This window comes from Corylus avellana, chromosome ca2 (assembly GCF_901000735.1).
Source record: "Corylus avellana chromosome ca2, CavTom2PMs-1.0".
NCBI classification, from domain to species: domain Eukaryota; kingdom Viridiplantae; phylum Streptophyta; class Magnoliopsida; order Fagales; family Betulaceae; genus Corylus; species Corylus avellana.
Window position 1 is genome coordinate 33737382 of NC_081542.1, and position 10465 is coordinate 33747846.

The 10465-nt window shown below is 40.6% G+C and overlaps 1 non-coding gene across 1 annotated transcript; it reads right to left on the reverse strand.

Moving 5' to 3' along the window:
- Positions 1 to 6628: 6628 nt before the first annotated feature.
- Positions 6629 to 6735, reverse strand: LOC132173163 (small nucleolar RNA R71). Its single transcript, XR_009439258.1, has one exon. It is a non-coding gene; the product is annotated as a small nucleolar RNA R71 (small nucleolar RNA).
- Between the last annotated feature and the right edge of the window lie 3730 nt (positions 6736 to 10465).

Genomic DNA, 10465 nt, shown 5'->3' on the forward strand with positions numbered 1-10465 from the left:
TCTCCTAAGCCTCCTTTCTTTGATCTGCTAGCTCGCTCCAAAGGCCCTCTATTGCTTCACTAAGTGATCGGTGTTGTGCTGCATGAAAATTGATCAGGGCCCCCTCTACTGTTGATTCTGTCCCAGCTGCAGGTGCATCTTCGGCCATTGGTTCAGCCTCATCCGCTTCTTCACCAACTGTTGGTGCTGGAAGTACTCGAGGCATATGGGCGCAGCTCTTGTTCCATTGGCGAATGCCAAATATGGGAGTAGTAGTGACCGGCTCATCAGCTGCAATGCCCTTGATGCCCTTTTTTCGAAGAATGTATGTAATTAGGTATGGGAAAGGCAATCCCCATGAGTGAGTGGACTCTGCTCCTACAAAATGCACTCCATTTCAAAATTTATGTATTTAATTCCAAATGATGTCAGGAATGGAGTACCAAGCATCCTTGTGGAAGGCGTAGAAAGTTTGGAGAAACTGATCACGCCTTTGAGTTTTGTGTCCCAAGGGGAAGGCATTGCGGTGTAGTATTGAGTCCACAAACCAAAGCCTCTGAGGGAGCTTGGATCGGCTGCCAGCATTACAGTGGGCATCGGCATATTGCCCTTGACACATATCCTCAATGGTTTCCGCCACATAGTATCGGGGCAGTTGCTCGGCAAGATGTGCAGCTTCTGGAGGGTGCTCATCATTGCATTGAAGTGTTGCTGCAATGTCGACCCTGGTCACATCAATAGTTTGGCCTTGCACCTTTAAAGAGAAAGCAGCCAAATTGTTGCAGTCATGGGAGAGTTTGGCATAAAATTCGATCACCAGCTTTCGGTAGGCCATGGTGGTGACCGGTTTGAAAAGCTTTTTGAGCCCTTGACACTTGAGTTCGGCGACCACCCATTGGGTTGCTTCAAGGTTTTGAAAGTCCTCTTGTATGGCATTGGACTCTCGGGATGATGAAGCACGGGATCTTGGCATGTTGAGCTTGATTAGGGACTTTTATCGAATAGCTGGTGCGTACTTCTAATGTCCACAATAGCAAAATGCAGCAAATGATGCCCAAAAACCCCCTGTAAAGAAAAAGAACGCCCCAACATAGAAGCAATGTGGGTGGATGAACACCCACAGTTACAAGAAAATAGAAGAGAATTAGAGGTTGGGGGTGTGTTCGGAGATGGGTGTTAATGGGGATGGTGTAGGGGTTGTGGGTTAATGTGGTAGAAAATTTGGTGGTATAGTGGCCAGAGATGTGAACTGTGTGGTGGTTGTGGGGTAGAAATCGTGAAAAATAGGAGAAAAATGGGAGGAGTAAGAGTGTGCCGGAGGTGGGTGTAGGGAGAACTTGTACGGCGCCGGGAGAAAAAGTTGTGGGGCAAGGGGGAAAGTGACCTAAAATAGGTCACGTGCCCTACTGTCTGAGTGCGCTCGATCACATTCGGCCAGAGGTGTGCGTGTGTGGGTGATGTACGCTCGATCGCACCCGAGGTGCGTTCGATCGCACTAACAGAATGTTTAAGGCCATCACTCGGTCACTGCGCTTGATCGCATACTTGTTGCGATCGATTGTAGCAACAAAATGTCAAAACCTTTTTTTTTTCTTTTCTAAATGCATTATGGACAACAATGAAAAAGAAAACACACAGGATAAGTGAGACACATGTAAAGTAAAGAAAGTAATATGAAGAAAACAAGAGGTGAAAATGTACAGCCTTCAGTGGCCTCAGTACCACTGTTTTGAGTAGATGCGCTTGAGGTTCTGGACTGCTCAAATGCGTCTACTTGTGACTGTAATGTTTCTAGTGTGAAGAGCTGCATTTGAGCTCTTCAGAATTTGGCTCAAGTGCCCTTGGTGGTGTAGGAACAGGACCTCTAAGAATTGTGGCTGCATTCAGCTGCTGGTGACTCCCTGGGTTAGGTATTGTTTGAGCTGGAAATTCTCCCTGCTTCCTCTCACTCAATTCCTTTGCCATCTGACCCATTTGCACTTCCAGTCTTTGAATGGCTTGATCAGTCTTTGTATTGAATTGTTTTTGATTAGCTGTGAATTGCTGTTGTGAAGTCACCAGGTTGTGTATCATACTCTCCAGTTGGTTCATCTTTGACTCTTGAGTTGGTTGGCTTGCTTGTTGGAGCCCTTTCTGCTGTCCTTGATTATTACTCCAAGAGAAATTTGGATGGTTGCACCATCCTGGATTGTAAGTATTGGAGTATAGAATGTTCTTGTGGGGGTAATTGTTTTGTCCCACAAAATTTACCTCTTCTTACTTTGCAAATGGAGATAGAGGACACGTCTCAGTGGTGTGATCTAAATAGGAACAAATAGCACATACCTGGATTGGTGTGTCCTGTTGCAAAGGTGAGATTTTCTGAGTAGTCATGGCCTTGACAATCATGTCCAACTTCTTTTCTACAGCAGCCAACTGATTGGTTGATCCCCCACTGAGGTTTACTTCATACATGCCCTTGCTTTTGATTCCTCTCCTTCCTCTTGAACAGAATTGCTGTGAATGCTCACTTAATGTTTCAAAAAGTTCCGTAGCTTCCTCACTACTCTTCTCCATAAGTGTTCCTCCACAAGCTGAATCAACCATCCCTTTGTTAGTATAATCTAAACCTTCATAAAAAATTTGTACCTGATCATCTTGAGGGATGTTGTGATCTGGGCACTTCAGAAGAAAGGAATTGAAGTGATCCTAGGCCTCAAAGAACAAATCTTCGTCTCATTGTTGGAACATTTGAAGTTCCCTTTAAGTTGTTTTGTCTTCTGGGCTGGGAAAAACCTCTTCAAAAACTTGGAGGTTAATTCTTCCCAAGTATGGATAGAATCTACAGGCAAGGAATTGTACCATAGTTTAGCATTATCTTTCAAGGAGAAAGGGAAGAGGACTAACTTCAGTCTCTCTGGAGTTAGGCCTTGGACATGCTGCAACTTGCATAAATGAAAGAATTCTTTAAGATGCAAGTTGGGATCCTCAATAGCTATGCCTCTGAAGTGAGTCAATGCATTAAGGATTTGAGGAGAGATATAATAGCTGCCATCCACCTCCGGTTGATATGCTATGCATGAAGGTTGATGCAGGTTTGCTGGATCGTATGCTTGCTTCAATGGTCTTCTCACCCGTGGTGGATTTGCCTCTAATGGTCTTGGCCCAAAAGGATTCTCTTGCAAATCTTCCATCTCAATTTCTTCTTCTTCTTCCTTGTCTCTAGGTCATTATCGAATTGTCCGCTCAATTTCAGGATCGAGTGGAATAACAGTTGAGTCTTGAGATCGACAACCTTGCATCAACTGAATTACTTCTTTAGCTGAGCAGCTTCAGTGCTGCTAGTCCAGGTGCTCCCCGGAATTGCGCTCGATCGCAGGTTGGTGCGTTCGATCGCACTTAGCTGCGATTGATCGCAATCACAGAATGCTAATCCGCAACCTGCAACAGAAAACATAAATATTTAGGAATCAAAAGAAAATATTTTTGATAGAAACGAAATTGAAATTTGAAAATTAAAATAACACAACTAAAGGAAAATAATTCTAAACAAAATTCGCTGCAATCCCCTGCAACGGCGCCGAAAACTTGTTGTGCCAAATACTACCTAAATTAATAGATAATATTTAGTACGTTTTAACTCGCAAGTGCACAAGATCAAAACAATAGTATAATGCAGCAAGTATGAGGTCGAACCCACGGAGATTGTGATTTTGTTTTGAATTAATTAAAATATCAAATTGTCACAGATTTGATATTAAGAAAAATAAAAAGATATAAAGATAAAGTAAAGGTAAAGGCAGGGCTTTGATATCCATCACTAATCATACTTAGATAATATAACAATATGCCAATGCTTTGATCATGTTATGCATATCTAATGTTTGTCAACCTAAGGGCATGGCATATACTCCTTAAGCTATAGATTTCCCTAAGCAACAAGTTAGGCATGACGTATACTCTAACTCTTTTCTTTTCTAAGGGATTTAGCATGGTGTATACTAAGTTGTTTCTTAGGAAGGCATATACTCTATGGAAATCGACAAACACATGAGGCCTAGGGCATGGGCGTATACTCCCGGTTCCCCATGTTGATTAACCCAAGAATTGCGGTGTGGATTCTTTTGTTATTTTTATTAAATTCAGGACTCGGCCATCCAAATTGATTTAACTAACTAGTCCATACCACATGCATATGTTGATCAGGCACACACATATGAGGAATTTATGCAAGCAGGTGTTAATCAAGTTAAATAGCACAACAAGATCATTACAAAGGCGCCAATATTGAAATATTAACTAAACATAACTAGGGCTTCAATCAAGCCCTACTAATTAAATTAGCTACATATAAAATTGATGTTAAACATCTTTATAAAGAAAAGAAAAAAAGGAAAAGAATAAACCTGAGACTTGAACTTGAAGAGCTCCTATTCTTCTCCTTACAAAGTATATCTATTCTAGAGGCTTAAGGGTCTATTTATAGGCTTTAGAAGTCCTTTACAAAGTAGTAAACCTAGAGATTTTGTAGGGTTTGAAAACCTATTGCAATTGGGAGTTGGAAAACCCTAATATGGAAAGAAAGACATTCTGGCCACCACTTGATGTGTCTCATGCGCACGGGTGCGATCAATCGCAACCCATGTGCGCTCGATCGTAGGTCTGCGATCGATCCTTCTTCTGTCATGCGCTCGATCGCTCCTGGCCTGATTTGTGTTTGATCTTCTCGGGTATTGTGCTCAATCCCAGGTACCCTGTGATCGATCGCAGTGTTAGGGAGCTCCCATTTTTCCCATCTTCTCTCTTTGAGCCCAAATCATCTAGATTTACTTCATTTTCTTCCAAAAAGCCTGCAAAGGTATAAAAAACACAAAAAGGAATTAAAATGACCTAATTAACCAAAACCAAAGGATTAAAACATGCAAGTTAAAGGCTGAAAATACAAATATTTTATCACTTATCAATGACCCTGAACTTGCTCCCTGTACTAATATGTTGACCACGTGCACTTGCGGGTAAAACATCCAATTATTTGCCTATTAATTTAGGTAGATATTTGTAACAACAACAGATACTCAATCCATTGACACACTTCAGGGGCACAACTACTGAGGATCCTAACTTGCGTCTTAAGGAATTCTTTGATCTATGTAAGCTTCAGCACATACAGAGCATAACTCCTGAGAGACTCAGGTTAGTCCTCTTTCCTTTTTCTTTGAAAGATAATGCTAAATTGTGGTACAATTCCGTGCCTGCCGTTAAGTGCTGAAATATTCATATTTTAGCCCTTAACTTACATGTGTTAATCCTTTAGTTTTGGTTAATTTATGCCATTTTAGTTCTTTTATGTGCTTTCCTTGTTTTTGTAGGTCCTTGGAAGAAAAAGAAGCATTCTCAGAACTTTCAGACATAAAGGTGCTATTTTGGGAAAATTGGAGGCTCTAGAAGTGCGATCGATCGCAGGGGAGCTGCGATTGAGTGCACTAAAGACTAAGACCATAAGCGCAAGGCACTTACGATCGAGCGTCCAGCACAACAGGATCGATCGCAGTCCCGCGATCGATCGCACACAGGCTGCAATTGAACGTACCCGTGAATGATGAGCAAGTCAACTGCTAGCCTTGATATGGGAAATGTAATTTCTAGGGTTTTGTAACTTAGTGCAAACTTGGACTCAAACCCTATGATTTTTTGGGTTTCTAGAGTATTCCTAAGGCTTATAAATAGACCCTTAAGCTTCTAGAATAGACACACAATTTCCAAGGAGAAGAATTGGAGCTCTTCAAGTTCAACTTTCGGGTTTATTCTTTTCCTTTCTTTTTATTTTATGAAGATGTTTAACATCAAACTTATGTGTAAATAATTCACTTAATAGGGCTAGATTGAAGCCCTAGTTATATTTAGTTAATATTCAATATTGGCGCCTTTGTGATGATTATGTTGTGATATTTAATTTGATTAATTCCTGCTTTCATGAATTCCTCATATGTGTGTGCCTGATCAACATATGCATATGGTATGGACTAGTTAGTTAAATCAATTTAGATGACCGAGTCCTGGGTTTAATAAAAGTAATAAAAGAAATTCACACCGGGTTCTTGGGTTAATCAACGTGGGGAACCGGGAGTAGATACCCATGCCCTAGGCCTCATGTGTTTGTCGATTTCCACAAATTCATGCTTTCTTAAAGAACAACTTAGTAGACACCCATGCTAAATCCTTTAAGAAAGAAAATAATTAGAGTAGACACCCATGCCTAATTCGTTGCTTAAGGAAATCAATAGCTTAAGGAGTAGACACCCATACGCTTAAGTTGACAAACATTAAGTATGCATGACATAATCAAAGCATTGACATATTGTTATATTATCTAAATATAATTAGTGGTGGATATCAAAGCCCTACCTTTTATTATTATTAAGTCACAATCAATCTTTGTTTTGTTTTACTTTTGGATGTTTAAGCAAAATTTAGCAATCCTCGTGGGAATGACCCTGTACTTGCATCATATACTACTATGTTGACCTCGTGCACTTGCGGGTAAAACATACAATTATTTGCATATTAATTTAGGTAGATAAATGTAACAACACCTGAAGATTCCATCCATACTTGAGAAGAACTAGACACTAAGTTCCTAAAGAAGTTTTTCCAAGCTCAAAAGACAAGGCAGCTTAAAAGGGAACTTCATACGTTCGAACAGAGAGATGGAGATCTTTTCTTTGAGGCATGGGACCACTTCAATGCGCTACTTCTAAAATGCCCACATCATAACATCCCTCAAGATGATCAGGTACAAATTTTTTATGAAGGGTTAGATGACACTAACAAAGGGATGATTTATTCAGCTTGTGTAGGTGCACTTATGGAAAAAAGAAATGAGGAAGCCATGGAGCTCTTCGAAACACTAAGTGAGCACTCCCAACAATTCTGTTCCAGAGGAAGGCGAGGAGTAAAAAGTAAAGGCATGTATGAAGTGAGCCTAAATGGCAAATCTCCAAATCAGATGGCTGTTATGGAAAGAAAGCTAGATATGATTGCCAAAGCCATGACTGCTTAGAACATCTCACCTAGTCAATAAGACACACAACTCTAGGTATGTGCCATATGTTCTCATTTTGATCACACCACTGAGACTTGTCCTTTGTCTCCATTTGCAGATCAAGAAGAGGCAAACTATGTGGGACAAAACAATTATCCTCCCAAGGACAATCCATACTTCAACACCTACAATCAGGGTGGGGCAACCACCCAAATTTCTCATGGAGTAACAATCAAAATGCTCTAAATGCTCAAGGGCAGCAAAGGAGTCCCCAATAAGCAGTCCAACTAGTTTAGGAGCCAAAGAAGAATGACCTGGAAAGTCTGGTACAACAATTTTTGCTTGCGCAACAACAAGATAATGCAAAAAAATGAGAAAGCTATTCAAAGATTGGAAGTACAAATGGGGAAAATGGCTAAGGAGCTGAGTGAAAGGAAGTAGGGTGAATTTTCATCCCAAACTATACCTAATCCAAGGGGTCACCAGCAATTGAAAGCTGTCACAATTCTTAGAAATGGCAAGGTCATAGGAACTGAAGAGGCAGCTCAAGCATCTCTAGATGAAGCCTCAACATCCAAGGTAAGTAAAATGGAGAAGGTGAATGCACCACCCTTCCCTCAAAGGTTAGTAAAGCAAAAGAAAGAAAAACAACTTCTTGACATTTTTTAGACCTTGAGGAAAGTAGAGATTAACATTCCTTTATTAGATGCAATTAAACAAATTCCCTCATATGCTAAATTTTTAAAGGATTGTTGCACTCATAAAAGGAAATTTCAGGACCATGAGACAGTGGCTTTAACAAAGGAGGTAAGTGCGGTGTTGTTAAGAAAACTATCACCAAAGCTAAAAGATCCAGTTAGTTTTACCATTCCTTGTAGGATAGGAGACCATCTTTTTGAGCATGCATGGCTGGATCTAGGAGCAAGGGTCAATTTGCTGCCATACACTATATATGAGACACTAGGTTTGAGGGAGCTTCAACCAACTTCTATCACCTTGCAATTGGCAGACAGAAGCATCAAAAGACCAAGAGGTATACTTGAGGATGTCTTGGTAAAGGTAGGAGAATTTATTTTACCTGTTGATTTTATTTATTAGATATGCAAGAATCTCCAATGCCATTGCCATTACCCATCATTTTAGGAAGACCCTTTATCAGAACTGCTGATACAAAAATTTGTGTGAAAAAGGGTACTGTAAGTATGAAGGTAAATGGTGAGAAGGTAGAATTTAGAATATTTGATGCATTGAAATTACCTCAAGATGATCTGGAATGCTTTAATGTCTGTATGATTCACGGTGTTGTTCAGAAAGTATTTCACGTCCATCACATTGATCCATTGGAGGCCACCCTCACCCATAGTTTCACATGGTAGGACATTGAACCAGAATCTGAAGATGTTATTGATGACATCATTGAAACCGTGCACCTTCTTGAGGCCTCTCCAAAGCATTCAAGTAAGTACACCCCTCCCTTTGAGATTCTTGATCCTACTAATACTACTCTTGTCCTTTCTATTGTCCAAGCACCAAGATTGGAATTGAAGCAATTGCCAAAACACCTGACATATGCCTACTTAGGAGAAAACAAGACACTACCGGTCATAATTGTTGCAATTATGAGTTTTGGGGAAGAAGAAATGCTGTTGAGAGTTCTCAGAGAGCACAAAACTGCTTTGGGATGGACCATTACTGACATCAAGGGGATAAGTCCAACTAAGTGAATGCATCACATCTTCCTTGAAGACGAAGCAAAGCCAACCAGGGATGCACAGAGAAGACTCAACACACACATGAAGGAGGTAGTCAAGGCAGAGGTATTGAAACTGTTGGATGTGGGCATTATCTACCCCATCTCGGACAGTAAATGGGTCAGTCCAGTCCAAGTAGTTCCAAAAAAAGAGTGGGATCACAGTGGTGAAGAATGAAGATGAGGAGCTGATACCTACAAGAATAACCACTGGTTGGAGGGTATGCATTGATTACAGAAAACTGAACAAGGTGACAAGGAAAGACCATTTTCCCCTACCCTTCATTGATCAAATGCTAGAGAGGTTAGCTGACCATAGCTACTACCGCTTCTTGGATGGGTATAGTGGCTACAACCAGATTGCAATAGCATCAGAGGACCAAGAGAAGACCATCTTCACATGTCCTTTTGGCACATTCGTCTACAAAAGGATGCCATTTGGATTATGCAATGCACCAGCGACCTTCCAAAGATGCATGATGAGCATTTTCTCAGATATGGAGGAAAAATTCATTGAAGTATTTATGGATGATTTTAGTGTTTTTGGGTCTAGTTTCGATGAATGCCTCAATCATCTAAAGAGTGTCCTCAAGAGATGTGAAGAATGCAACCTAGTGCTTAATTGGGAAAAATGACACTTCATGGTTCAACAAGGCATTGTGTTGGGTCATTCTATTTCCAGCAAGGGCATTGAGGTAGATAAGGCCAAGATTGACATCATCTCCAAACTTCCCCCTCCTATGACAGTGAAGGGGGTGAGAAGTTTCCTTGGACATGCCGGGTTTTATAGAAGGTTCATCAAGGATTTCTCCAAGATCTCTAGACCCCTCTATGCATTGCTAGGCAAGGAGGCCAAGTTTGAATGGATTGAAGAATGCATGACTGCTTTCAACACACTGAAAAAGTTGCTCACATCTGCACCAATAATGATGGCACCTGATTGGAATCTACCATTTGAGCTCATGTGTGATGCCAGTGACTTTGCCTTGGGAGCTGTCTTGGGTCAAAGAATCAATAAAGTACCTCATGCCATTTATTATGCTTCTAGAACTTTGAATGATGCTCAGCTAAATTATTCTACTACTGGGAAAGAATTATTAGCTATCATATTTGCCTTGGAGAAGCTTAGATCATACCTGATTGGTTCTAAGGTATTGTATTCACTGATCATGCTGCTTTGAGATATTTGTTTGTTAAGAAAGATGCAAAGCCTAGATTGATCAGATGGGTATTATTACTGCAAGAGTTTGACCTTGAGATTAGAGACAAGAAGGGCAGTGAGAATGTGGTGGCAGATCACATATCCAGGCTTCTTCATGAGGAAGAAGGAGATGAGCTTCCATTGAATGAAAAATTTCCAGATGGGCACTTGAGGTCCAACTTCCATGGTATGCAAATATTGTGAATTATATAACTGCCAAGGTTTTTCCTCCAGGAATGTCTAGTCAAGAAAGGAAGAGATTGATGTGTATACTTGGACATTACGATTGGGATGACCCTTATCTGTTCAAATTCTACCCTGATCAAATCATTAGAAGATGTGTCTCAGAAGATGAGCACTTGAGCATTTTGCAGCATTGTCATCAGTTTGCTTGTGGAGGACACTTTGGTGCCAAGAGAATAGCTCTTAAGTTATTACAATCTGGTTTCTATTGGCCTAATGTGTTTAAGGATGCCTTTTTGTTTTGTATCTTTTGTGATAGATGCTAGAGGAC